Genomic DNA, 12,846 nt, shown 5'->3' on the forward strand with positions numbered 1-12,846 from the left:
CAATGTAAAACAAAAAAAAACACAATTAATTTTAGTTTCATTTAATTTTATATATTTGTGCATGAAATTTGCTAATTTCATACACAAAATGCAAATATTGGGCCTGCTTTTCAAAGCATTTACACACTTAAAATCGGGCTTTACAAGTGTAAATGCACTTTACCCATGAAAGTGGGGCTTTGAAAATTGCTACAATATATGCCATTGAATTTTAAATTGGTTTTACCCATGCTAAGTACACTTAATAGGGATGTGCAGAAAGAAAAAAATTGTTTCATTTCATTTTTCGTTTCACTGGGACCCAAATTCATTTCATTAGTTTCATAGGGGGAAAACCAATTTGTTTATTAGTTTATTTCATTTTTCGTTTTGCCATTAAAATCAATGGAGGAAGTATTTGCAGCCTACTTTGGCTGCAGAATTGTGGTTTTCTTATCAATTCTGATGAAACTTCTGGGGAGCAATCATCAGAATGAGAAAAGAGCTCCAAGGTACTTAGACTGTGACAAAGTGGCACCAAAGTGGCATTAACTTAAGGAACTGTAAAGGGGCAAAGGGGTACCAGGAGTGGCAACAGTGCTTTAACAGAGGCACAAAGCAGCAGCAAGAGTGTAAAAAACACACCACAGCTTCAAAAGAGAGCACCAATAACAGTTGCATGAACCTTCGAAGGCAGCACGACAGGCAAAGTGGCAAGCAAGTGGCATCTACAGCACAATGAAGGGTGAACATAGCAAGCAGAAAGGGTATCAGAAAAAACCACAAGGTGCTGATAAAGTGACAAAGCAGCAGAAAGACTAGCACCAACACACTGAGGAACCATGATAGCGGCAAGAACACCACAAGGAGTAGAATCGTCTGGTGTATGGCAGCAAGGCAGAGTGGCAGAAAGTTGATAGGTGCAAGACAGGATGGCAGAGCGGAGGTAGTCTGGTCCCCGTGGTTTTGATAGGGGCAGCTCAGGCTGGCAGAGCTGAGGTAGTCTAGCAAACAACCTTCTCAGATTGAACCCAAGAAGAAAGTGCACTGTGTGCTATGCTTGCTTAAGGTAGAGAAATACAGTGGACCCTTGACTTACAAACTCAATGTTGTAACTCAAGTTGGTTGTAAGTCAAGAAAAGTTTTTTCCATAGGAAATAATGGAAATACTCATAATGCGTTCCAAACCTCCCAAAAGCACCCCTTATGTAACCATTGGCTATATAATTGAGTGGTGACTGACGTGCCACGAATGCACAGTAGAGAGCAGCTCTCACCGATGTGCCGTCCTTGCACAGATGAGACAGCTCTGACTGATGTGCCACACCTGCACCGCGAATGCGCAGAATGGATCAGCTCTGACTACGCGGAAGAGAGCTCTGACTGACATGCCACAAACATCCAGAGCTCTGACCGACATGCCGCGAACATCTCGCCCGTTTAAAGAGCCCATGAGCAGCTGTAACAGTGTGGAATAAGCAGCTCTGACCGACACACCTCACCCGTTTTAACGGGCTTGTTTCTATAATAAAAAAAGGTTGTATAATGTCTGTAATTACCAGAAACACCAATAATTTCCTAGTGTACTCACCAAAAAGTTATAAAATGTGCCTAGCCTAGCAGAAACAACAATTTCATTTCCTCCACCAGTTCCTTTACAAAATATATATATTTTAATTTATATTCCACTTTTCACAGTGGATTACATTCAAGTATTACTCTATCCCCAGAGGGCTTATAATCTAAGTGTGTTCCTGAGACAATGGAGGGTAAGTGACTTGCCCAAAGTCACAAGGAGTGACAGGAGGACTCAAAGCCTGGTCTCCTGATTAATAATCTTACTGCTCTAACCACTAGGCTACTCCTCCAGTCTGCATATGGATTCTTTACCTGGGTATCTGCATATAGACATTCTACTAGGGTACCATCAAGCTAGGTTGAGATAACATTGCACAAATCTCATCTTTGTGTGAGTTTCCTCACTCCAAAGGTCATCAAATCTTCACAAGAGTGCACTGTTCTGTTCGTACATCACACTCTGCATGTCAAAGTGGCCCCTAACCCCTATACTAATACCTACACCTCACCTCGAGTAACTAGGTGGACCTCATATAGGGGTATAAATACCTACCTGGTAGGCGGGTACTACGGCTAGTTTCTTTCTTACTTTTTCTCTCTCTTTCTCTCCCTCCTCCCTCTCTCTCTCTCCTTTCTTCCCCCCCACTGAATGAAACTAATGATATGTTTCATTTGTGGGGTATTGCTATTCATTTCACAGACCAACAAATAGGTCCCTATTCATTGCAGATTACACGTTTGTTGAAAACAAATGCACATTCCTAACACTTAATGCAGGTAAATAGCTTTTGAAAATTGCTATGATAGTATGCTACATTTGCATGCATAATTCCATTGAAAATTCACCTGACTGCACAAAAACACAAAACTAAAAAATTGGTGCAGAGCAGCAATGGACGGCCGGCACCATCTTTAAAAATGGCGCGGGCCATTCAGTGCATCTACCATGTGACAGGGGCCGACCAATGACACCGATAGCCCCTGTCACATGGTAAGAGCAAAGGGCCATTGGCGCCATTTTTATTAGTGGCAGCCGACAGCCCGAGCGTGGGAGAATGCTCCCGGGACCCCCGCTGGACCACCAGGTATTTTAAAAAATTTGGGGGGGGGGTCCGGAGGGTGGGGGGATACTAACAAACTCATTTTAAAGGGTCAGGTGTTTTTAGGTTGTGTCCTTTCTTCCCGCCCCCCCCCCCCCCCCCCCACATAACGATAAGAAAACCCACTAAATTAATCGTGGGGTTTCCTATCGCTATCGGGGACCCCCCAATATCTGACGATATTGAAAATATTGGACGATATTTTCAATCTTCAGATAAACGATTCACATCCCTAATGGCCACTTATGACTGTTGTTTCTTTGATAGCAACAGATACCAAGTATTAGCTGTTATGTTTTCCACATTTTGACTTTTAGAAAGTTTAATAAAATAAGTTGTAGGCATATTATCTTGCTTCATTCCCATTGTACCTAAACAATTGTAAATGTAATAAAAACAAGAGTTACTTAAAAATAACTGAATCTAATTGCATTGCCAGTAGTAGAATTTGTGAGTGATTCTTATTTTACTAAAATAGATTTCTGTTTTCACATAAGAAACGCAAAATGACAGTAATTAAGTAACAAAAGTTACTGCTAATTGCAGTGATGTGAGAGCAGAAATTGCATCAGTTAAACAACATCAGTAGCAAAGTAAACAGACACATTTGGGCAAGTAACATGCCAATAAAGTTAATGTATTGTTCTTTTGCTTTTAATTATATTGATTATCTTTAAGTAGAACTAGCTGTCAAACCTAATTTGTTTCAACCAGTGAAAATCTGATGTTTAATTTTAGCAACCATGAATGGTGATATGCTTTATAGGATTGCATATTTGATCCATCTTTACACTAATAATTTTATTTGCTCTTTTTAACAAGGTTTTATAGTAATATCTTCCTGAGCAAGATTTCTTCTCAAAACACAAATCTATCATCAACAACTAGTCTTTGTTTTAGATGGATAAGCCTCTTACATATGTTAGACAATTCTATCATTCTATTTTTCTGAGTTTTGACTGATCTTTTTTTGACCTCTAGAGAAGTAACAGTTGCAAAAATATCCACACTTTCAAGGTATTATTTGCAAATCCTACCAAACCCAGTTTTGCCGAGACATGTTAGTGAAATGCTAAAAGAGAAGTTGATTATAAAACCTCAGCCATCCTAAAGTATTACTTCTGTCAATTTAATCATTTTATTTATGTTCTATAATAGGAATGTGCAAGTGTATTTTAAAGAATTTTGCAAACTGTTTTGCAGAATCTGAACAAGATTTTTGGTTGCATTGAATTGGTTTACATATGTTTTTTTCACTGTCAGAATATGCATTGTATACAGAATATAGAAATATAATTCATATCAATGCAAAGGAAAATGCATATCAGCTTCTGTAATCTACAGACTTTTAGATTTCCACAAATCTCCTATACTTTTTCCAAGGTAAGCCATAAAAAGAAACTCTAATGAATTTATTTCCATCTATCTTGGAGAAATCCACAGATTTTAACAAATTCACATCAGGTTAATATCCAACTTAAACTATTGTTGTATGCAAAAGCTTAGGCACCCCAGGTCAAATTGTGTGGTTCAATGAATCTCTAAGTCAGGGCTTCCCAAACCTGTCCTGGGGAGGTTTGGGAAGTCCTGCTTTAAGTAAACAGAAGCTGAAACAACCTCTATAGGTACAAAATTAAACACTAACGGGCGGATTTTAAAAGCCCTGCTCGCGTAAGTCCGCCCGGATTTACGCGAGCAGGGCCCTCGCGCGCCAGTGAGCCTATTTTGCATAGGCCGCCGGTGCGTGCAGAGCCCCGGGACGCGCGTAAGTCCTGGGGTTTTTTGAAGGGGGCGTGTCAGGGGCGGGGCCGAACGACGCAGCGTTTCGGGGGCGGGATGCGGCGTTTTGGGGGCAAAACCGGGGGCATGGCGCCGGCCCGGGGGCATGGTCAAGGCCTCCAGACCAGCCCCCGGGTCGGATGACGGCACGCCAGCAGTCCGCTGGTGCGCGTAGATTTATGTCTGCTTCTCGCAGGCGTAAATCTAGGGACAAAGGTAAGGGGGGGGGGGGGTTTAGATAGGGCCAGGGGGGTGGGTTAGGTAGGGGAAGGGAGGGGAAGGTGAGGGGAGGGCGAAAGAAAGTTCCCTCTGAGGCTGCTCTGATTTCGGAGTGGCCTTGGAGGGAACGGAGGCAGGCTGCGCGGCTCAGCGCACGCAGGCTGCCCAAAATTGGCAGCCTTGCGCGCGCTGATCCAGGATTTTATAAGATACGCGCGGCTATGCGCGTATCTTATAAAATCCTGCGTATTTTTGTTTGCGCCTGCTGTGCGAACAAAAGTACGCGATTGCGCTTTTTTTAAAAATCTACCCCTATATTTTACTGTTTTTGTTAATTCAAAATTACTATTTGCTGTATCTGCTGATTTTTTCTTTTACAATTATTTTATTAGGTTTAACACATTTACAACCAAATAAAGCAAATAATTGCAAGTTTAAATAAAGGACAAGAAAACTGTTGCACTGGGAAGTGGACCCTTGGCCTAGTGCAGGATTGGTAGGCTCCTTGCTCAGACCCAGAGAGCACCTGCCACCAGGAGGCGGAGCACAGGAGGAGACAGAGGCTAGCTGGAGCTTCACCACTAGCAACCCGGGATTCCCTTGGGTTGAGCCCTTGGTTACCCGGGCTGCTGGTCTTAGGTGAGCCTCGCAGGATCTCCTTGAGGGAAATTTCAGGGGTGTGCCACCACGCAACACGCAACAGTACCCCTCCCCCCCTTCTAAGCCTCCCCTTCCTCAGGCGAGCCTATGGAAGGCTCACAGGAGATCCTTGTCAAGCATATTTTGTGATGGCTCCCAGGAGTTTTCTTCAGTCCCATACCCTTCCCAGGAGAGAAGGTATTCCCATCATCCTCAACGCTGATGGACATCGAGGACCTCACTTACCTGGAGGGTGTTGTCTGGTTCCGTGGAGACCTGTGGAGGAGGAGGATCTCTGCATGAAGGCCAGGAGAGAATGAGAGGCTTGAGCAGGGAAACATCAAAGATATTGTGGATACCATTGGATCGCGGCAACTGGAGTTGGTAAGTTACAGCTCCGACATGACGGAGTATTGGGAATGGCCCAATATACTTGGGTGCTAGACGGTGGGAACGAAGTCGCAGTCTGATATTCTTGGTGCTGAGCCACACTTTTTGACCAGTGCAAAAGAGTGGAGCTGACTACCGGTGAGCATCAGCCACCCTTTTTGATTTCTCCGCAGCTTGGTTCAGACGTTCCTTCACTTGGGTCCATACATTATGGATGGTCTGAGCAGTAAACTGTGCTGCAAGTGAAGGCATGGAGAGGGGTACAGGCAAAGGTAATCATGGTTGACGTCCAAACACCACCTAAAATGGTGAGACATCCATAGCTGCAGCTACATGTGTGTATTGTGACAGTTCAGCCCATGGAAGTAGATCAGCCCAATTGTCCTGTTGGTCATTTACATATGACCTTAAGAACATCTTCAGGGTACGATTGGTTCATTTGGCTTGGCCGTTAGCCTGTGGGTGATAGGCGGAGGTGAAATTCAGATTGATATTGAATTTTTGGCACAATGATCGCCAGTATTTCGCTGCGAACTGTGGGCCTTGGTCTAACTCTATTTCTTTAGGGAGGCCATGTAGGCGGAAGATATGCCTCAGGAACAGTTTGGCAAGTTCAGGAGTCGATGGAAGTCTCCTTAGAGGAATAAAGTGTCCCATCTTAGAGAAGCGGTTGATAATGACCCAGATGACAGTATTATCTTGCGACGGAGGTAGGTTGGTGATAAAATCGGTTGATATGCTGGACCAGGGTTCGGTGGGCACTGGAAGAGGATGTAGAAGTCCCCATGGCTGACCCGCACATACAGGACATGGGTCAACATAATTGCGGGAATCTGATACCATGCTGGGCCAAAAGTAGAAGCATCTTAACATTTCTAGGGTTCGGGCTTGACCAGGATGTCCAGCTAGCTTCGAATCATGGGCCCAACGTAGAACACGTTCCTGTAGTCGTCGTGAAACAACCGTCTTTCCGGAGGACACCGTGGTGGTAACCACAAGAGATACACAGGCTGGATCAATAATGTGTCTGGTGTGTCCTCAGGCTCGAGGGAGCATGAGAGCGCATCTGCACGGAGGTTCTTTGAGGCTGGCCGATAGCGTAGCTCAAAATTGAGTCTCTCAAAGAATAGTGCCCATCGAGCTTCTCTCAGATTTAATAATTGCACCTCTTTGAGGTGCTCTAGATTCTTGTGATCTGTGAATATAATAAATTTGTGTTGGGCCCCTTCTAGCCATGGGCACCACTTTGATGGCTAGGAGTTCACGATCTCTAATTGTGTAATTTTGCTCTGCAGGTGAAAACTTGTGGGAGTAGAATGAACAAGGTACCAATGTACCCTTGGAGGAGTACTGATTCAACACACCCCGGCTCCGATGGCAGATGCATAGACCTCAATGACAAATGGGCAATTTGGGTCGGGGTGTTGTAGACAGGGGCCTGAACAGAATGCTACTTTTCACGCATGGTATGCTGCTTGAGCCCTGGGACTCCAAACTTGGAGATTGGTTCCCTTCTTGGTCATTGCAGTCAGTGGAGCGTCTAATGTGGAATAGTTGGCATTAAAGCTCCTATAGTAATTCGTGAATCCAAGGAATCTTTGTAAGGCACGGAGGCCTACTGGCTGGGGCCAGTCACGAATCCCTTGAAGTTTTTCAGGGTCCATGGTGAATCTTTCATTGGAAATGATATATACTAGGAAGGGTAGATGATTTTGCTCAAAGATGCATTTCTCTAAATTCGCATACAGGTGATTCTCTCTGAGGCGTTGAAGAACCGTTCTGACATGGGAACGATGGGACTTCAGATCTTTTGAGAATATCAAGATGTCATCTAAGTATAGAACTACGAATGAGTAAAGTAGATCTCGGAGGATTTCATTCATTAGGCATTGGAACACCACAGGGGCATTGCAAAAGCCGAAATGCATCATGATGTACTCGTAGTGGCAATCCCTTCTGTTAAAAGTGGTCTTCCATATGTTCTAGAGGTGTGCATTTGTTTTCGCCGTATTGGTGATCCGCAAGGTATATGTCCCTATTCGTTATATTTGTGGGGAGGCGAAACGTATCGCGCCTCTCCACTAATGTAACTTATCATCTGTTGCATTTGTTGGCCGTCATTTTGAAGGGGCTAATTTTAATTTTAATTCCTATAAAATCTGGGGTCGGCGCGCACAAGGGGGTGCATACATGTGCACCCCCTTGCGCGCACCGAGCCAGAGGGGAGCACCAATGTCTTTCCCCTTTCCCTCCAAGGCTGCTCCAAAATCGGAGCAGCTTCGGAGGGAACTTTTTTTTTGGCCTCCCACACCTTCCTCTCCCTTCCCCTATCTAACCCACCCCCCAGCCCTAACTAAATCGTCCCCTCCCCCCTACCTTTGCTGTAGGCCCCGACACAGTCCGCTGTGTCGGGGCACTTGGCCATGCCCGCAGACCTTCCCCAGACCGTGGCCCTGCCCATGGACCTGCCCCCGGAAAGCCAATATTTTCAAGCCCGGGACATACGTGCATCCCGGGGCTTGTGCACACCACCAAGCCTATGCAAAATAGGCTTGGTGTGCACAGGGTTTTTTTTTAAGGGTTACGTGCGTAACCTATGCATGTAACCTTTTTAAAACCCACCCCAAAGGACGCCATTTCACACTATCCAGAGCCAAAAACCAGCCCTTTCCTGTGAGTCAACAGTGACTCACAAGAAAAGGTAGGACAGGTTGGCACGGATACCGGAATGCAGTGTATCAGCACTTACATTCTGTGAAATGCACTGAATTCAGCTAATCGCGCTGTCATTCAGTGCTCGGTGACCATTTTACTGATGACCCAACACTATATATACTTCAGCACAAGGCATGCCAAACACCTTCTTTGCAGGGGTGGTGTAGGCTAGTTAGTAAAGAAAAAAAAAAGCAATTTATTCTTTATTTTCCTGCAGTTCCAGCTAGCCCTGCAGGGGTGGATTGGCCTATCGGGGGATCGGGCATCTTCTGGTGTGCTGATCGCCCCAGTCACGTGGTCTCCCATGTGTGGCCATGACAGAGCCATGCTCGGCATACCACGTGATGTGTCCTGGGCCGGCCTGGGCGGCGAATACCCGTACCGGTCCGACATTGTGAACCGCTGCTATAGCCCTGTTTGTGTTTTAAGCAGTTTATTATTTAGATGATTTGAGACGGTCTCTGTGTGCCAGGGAGAGAAGCTGCTAGCAGTGCCATTTTTTTTTCATTCACCCTCTGGGCTAGGCTGCAAGCAAGCACGATTTGGGTGTTGTGGCTGGGAGAGATATATTCAATTTTGCCAGAATTTGCATTGGAAATATATATTTCATTGATTTTCATGCTGTGCCAACAATTCCAGCTTTTTTAAACTGAGTTTGTTTAATTCAACTGAGTCAGTCTCTCTGTGCACTGGGCTATAATGGGCAGTGGGTAGTTAAACAGGCTGAACTTTATTATTGGGACAGTCTGTGCAGTGAAATCTCCAGTCTGCCTCTTTTGTGCTTACAAGCAATCTGCATGTGTGTGCACACCACACACGTTACATTAGTGCACAGCAAGGCACCGTGACAGTGGGCACTGGGTGGTTTAACAGACTGAACTTTATTATTGGGACGGTCTGTGCAGTGAAATCCCCAGTCTGCCTCTGTTGTGCTTACAAGCTAGCTGCGTGTGTGCACACACTACAACGTTATATTAGTGCATAGAAAGGCACCATGACAGTGGGCAGTGGGTAGTTTAACAGACTGAACTTTATTATTGGGACGGTCTGTGCAGTGAAATCCCCAGTCTGCCTCTGTTGTGCTTACAAGCTAGCTGCATGTGTGGGCACACCAGACATGTTACATTAGTGCACATCAAGGCACCGTGACAGTGGGTAGCCAGTAGGCATTAGGCAGTGACATTAAATACATAATGTCAGGGAAAGCTATATGTAGTCAAGTGATTGGGATTGGCAGAGGAGGCACTTCAAAAGACACTAGTGCCACTCCCCTATTAAAGTTAAAAAGGCACCTGTCGCAATCTAAACTCTTTGTAGGGGCAGGCAGTTCCATCCAGAAAAAAATATAATCTGACAATGATGCATCACCATCACCACCACCTGTTTCTGGCCCTGTAGATTTGGAGGTGAAGGAAGGGGAGGCTCAGTCATGCCAGACAAAATGTTGACACCCAAAAGCAGCAGGGGACAGAAGTCTCGACTAACACTTAGCATTGACAATGTAGCTCATTCACTGTTTGCTTCTGATTCAGATGAAGAATCATCTTGTGTGGGATTCTCATCTGAAACGGAAGAAGTAATAGCTGACGAAGATTTAGGAGGAACAGTTAGTCCTGTCTTAGCCTCCACTTCAGTGCAGCAGGGGAGAGATGAAACTGATGATGAGGAGGAGGAAGAGCAGTCAGCACAGGCACAGCTGGTGACTAAGGCCCTTGGCATTGCTTCTCAGGGTGCACCCACTACCTCAGCTCCAGTGCCAGCATCCACCCCAAGGCTTTAGAGAAGGGAGGATCATGAAAGACATCTGCGATCTGGAGCCACTTTAAAGTGAATGATGACCCGCGTTTTGCTTGGTGTAATTACTGTGGCAGGAATATTAGCAGAGGCAAGCAAATGGGACATCTATCTAATTTTGACATGATGCATCATATGAAGAGAAAACAACCAACAAGATTACTGCCATTTGGGGATGGTGGCAGTTCCAGTCAGGGGACCCCTTCCAAGCAGAGGAAAGTAGTTCAAAAGCAGCAGAATCAGCCCATGCCCTTATCCCCTTCTAGCAGTCAGGTGGCAGGCCAGAAACCCCCTGACATGTGGCAGAAGCGACAACCCACCATGGAGGAAATGGGGTGGAGTGTGGTAATGCTATCCCGGGGTAGGAGGCAGGCAGCCTCAAAGGTTGTAAACAGGAGAATTGGGGAAATGATTGTCCTTGATGACCAGCCCTTGCAGTTAGTGGAGAATGTGGATTTCAAGCGTTTTCTGAAGGTCGTAGTACGAAATTACAAAGTCCCTCCAGAACCACATTTAGCAGAAAGGTCATCCCAAGCCTGTACAAGCAGTGTCAGTCGCATGCATGCACTGCTAGCTAAGACAGAGGGGAGAGTGCATTTCACCTGCGATATCTGGACAACCATTAATGCTCCACACTCTTACCTCTCCCTGACAACACATTGGTGGGACCTGGCTGAGGCAGGGGCAGCCAGCAGCTCTATTACTGAACAAGTAACAGGGTGGAGGTGGGCTTTACTACACACCCACCTGACGGACCAGGCCCATACCACAGCCAATATTCTAGCATGCATCAGACAGATGCTGGAGGGCTGGCAACTACACCAGCGAGACAGGAATCCTCAGGCAGGGTTCTTTGTCACAGACAATGGTGCAAACATGGTTAAAGCAATAAATGAAGGACACTTTAAGAACATCCGATATTTTGCACACACTCTGCACCTGGTAGTGAAGTCAACTCTGGGGTTGGAGTACAAGCACCAAGAGAATGAATATCTGCATATGTTAATACACAAGTGAAGGAACATAGCAGGGTGTAAAGGCAGGGCAGGTTCACAGACAAAAGCAAACTAATTTGGAGATGCCTCACAAGCATCTCATTCAAGACATTGGCACCCGGTGGAATTCCACCTATATGATGCTGCAGAGGTTAGTGGAGCAGCAGACACCCCTCATGACCTTTCTGCAGAAATGGACACAGATGTGCAGAGTCCCCTAGGGCATCATGATTGGTTAGTCATGAGTCAGCTGGTAAACATCCTTCAGTCCTTCAAGAATGCCACGGAGGAGCTGAGTTCCAGAAGTGCCACCTTGGCTGACATCATCCCTATAGTTAATTTTCTGGAGGAAAATGTGGAGGGCTTTAAACAGGAAGAGAGAATGACAGCAGAGGTGCTGCATTTTCTGGACTTTTTGCAGAAGCAGGGGCAAGAGAGATTAAGCCCTTTAACAAAAGACAGCAGATACATGCTTGCCACAGTCTATGATCCCAGTGAGAAAGGGAAACTCGCCCGACAGACCGATTGTCTGACATTCGTGAAGAACTTGCTGGTAGTAAACATCTGTGAACAGGAGTGCCATAGGCAGAGACAGATTAGGCATGAAACAGAGGAGGAAACAGTGGGAACTTCAGAGAGTAGTGCAAGCCAAAGCAGGAGCAGCACTCTGTCAGTGACAGCTAGTACTTCCTCCTCCACTTCAGTACACCAAAGTCATGTTGCCTCTAAAAACCATCTGTTCTGGAATGGGATAGAGTGAAAGCAGCTGGCAAGAAGGACTTTCAGCCCATCCAAGCAAAGAAGACACCAGCACAAATGTCAGTGACACGGTATCTCACAGAACCCATAGAGGACATGCAGACAGATCCACTGGCATATTGGGCACACAAGTCCACGGTCTGGCCACACCTAGCCAAAGTGGTTCAGCAATATCTGTCATGTCCACCAACCAGTGTGCCCAGTGAACATATATTTTCACTGAAATGGGATATCATGAGCCCTCATTGCTCAAGGCTGTCACCAGAGTTCACGGAAATGCTAGTGTTTTTGCAAATAAACATGCCTTTGCTTTGGTTTCTAAACACTGTGCCTGTCTGTCCAGCCCTTAGGTAACTACATTTGGAATATAAGAACATAAAAAGCTGACTTAAGATGTTTGGAGCTTGCATATTGCATATGCTCAGTAGTTTTCATGACCTTCATAATATGGCCATTTTCCATAACTCTTTCTTAGGTGCCAACATTAATGTTCCTAGTACTACAGAAAACTGGTGGTAGTTGTACTCTAGTTCATCCTCTGTCTTCCCATAGTTTACAGAGGCATTGTTTAGTGCACAAAGTCAACATAGGTTGATATTGTAAATTTGGACTTGTGTAGCAGTTTTCTTATTTCTGAAAGCTCTTCAAGTTCCTTTGTCATCAGCTGAACTACATAAGTACAGTTAATAGCTTCTGGGTATTCACAAATAATCTCCAGCTCGGTTCTTGCTTCACAAATGTCAGTCTCTATTACTCTAAAAGTATCCACTATTGAATTATCTTTCACAAATGAAAAAGATGCCATTTTCTTCTGGCAGTGAACCAGTTCAAGAAGAAGTGACAGATCAAACCACAACATACCTGCACAAAGGAAATCCTCTAATGCTGGGCCTGTCCAT

The sequence above is a fragment of the Rhinatrema bivittatum genome, chromosome 2 (assembly GCF_901001135.1).
Source record: "Rhinatrema bivittatum chromosome 2, aRhiBiv1.1, whole genome shotgun sequence".
Lineage (NCBI taxonomy): Eukaryota > Metazoa > Chordata > Amphibia > Gymnophiona > Rhinatrematidae > Rhinatrema > Rhinatrema bivittatum.